The sequence below is a fragment of the Citrus clementina genome, unplaced genomic scaffold (genome assembly GCF_000493195.1).
Source record: "Citrus clementina cultivar Clemenules unplaced genomic scaffold, Citrus_clementina_v1.0 scaffold_5, whole genome shotgun sequence".
In the NCBI taxonomy this organism is placed as follows: Eukaryota; Viridiplantae; Streptophyta; class Magnoliopsida; order Sapindales; family Rutaceae; genus Citrus; species Citrus x clementina.
The window spans coordinates 23,962,966-23,964,006 of NW_006262201.1; the positions used below are offsets into that span (position 1 = coordinate 23,962,966).

Below are 1,041 nucleotides of genomic sequence, written 5' to 3' on the forward strand. Positions count from 1 at the left end.
TCAAAGTAAAGAGTTTATTCTTCCCCTAGAATGATTGAGAATAGGCTTGGTCTTTCAGATTTTCTATTAAATAAAGTGTTGACCACTTTGACCAAATAAATTATAATTTTATCCTTTAACTATAACGAATAATTAATGCAAAATGACTTAAATGTCCATAAACTTTATTTTAATTTTCTTTTCTTACCCTTTTCTTTCTCTCTCCCCTTTCTAATAAATGCTGTCCAGTTAAAAAATTTCGAAAGACTTCATTTTTAATCGATTATATATTTTCACAGTCAATCTTTTCTTTTTCTGGTCTAGTGAATCGGTTGGTTCGAAAGAGAGTGCTTTCAACACACGAACCATTTAAAGAAGCTTTGGACTACTAGGATTAGGCATTACTTGAACATTGGGTCGTTATAACTTGAAGGTACGTGATTCAGAAATGTATAATGGAGGTTTTCTAAGGTTGATAATTCAGTACTGTATTTATTTATTAACTCTTTAGCAACAACAAAGGCATCAATTTTTTTTTTTTCCTACCTGAAGTAAAATTCTTTGATTAACAAAACAAGGATCTGACAAAAGGGTACAATTTCCAGCCAAAACAATCACGGGTTGAACTATTAATTTTTCGTGGCTTTTCAATTACTCGAGGCACCAAATCAAAAAGTGAAAAAAAATAATTACTTAAGGCACAATCCTGTGACTTTTCAACCTATCAATCCATGTGATAAACGAATTCTTAGAATTCCTGAAACCCAAGAACCCGTGCTCCTTACTCTTGTTCATGCTAACAAAATAACCCGCACCAATATTCAACACCACATCTGCATATGACCAAACAGCAACCTCATTCAATTTTGTTGGCTGCAGCTGATTCTCTCTCACAATCTCCTCCCACACACTTTCTTTACCCTTCATAACTTCCTCAAATCTCACCCTCTCACAACCCATTTCTTCTCCAAACCCATAATTCTCAATCTCAAACTGCTCAGCCAACACTTTCCATAAATGCTTCCACTTAAAAACATCTCCATTGGTGCAATTGAAAGCTTC

At 34.0% G+C, this 1,041-nt stretch overlaps 1 pseudogene; it reads right to left on the reverse strand.

The window, feature by feature from the left end:
- Nucleotides 1-520: 520 nt before the first annotated feature.
- Nucleotides 521-1,041, reverse strand: part of LOC18041174 — a 1,565-nt pseudogene continuing 1,044 nt past the window's right edge.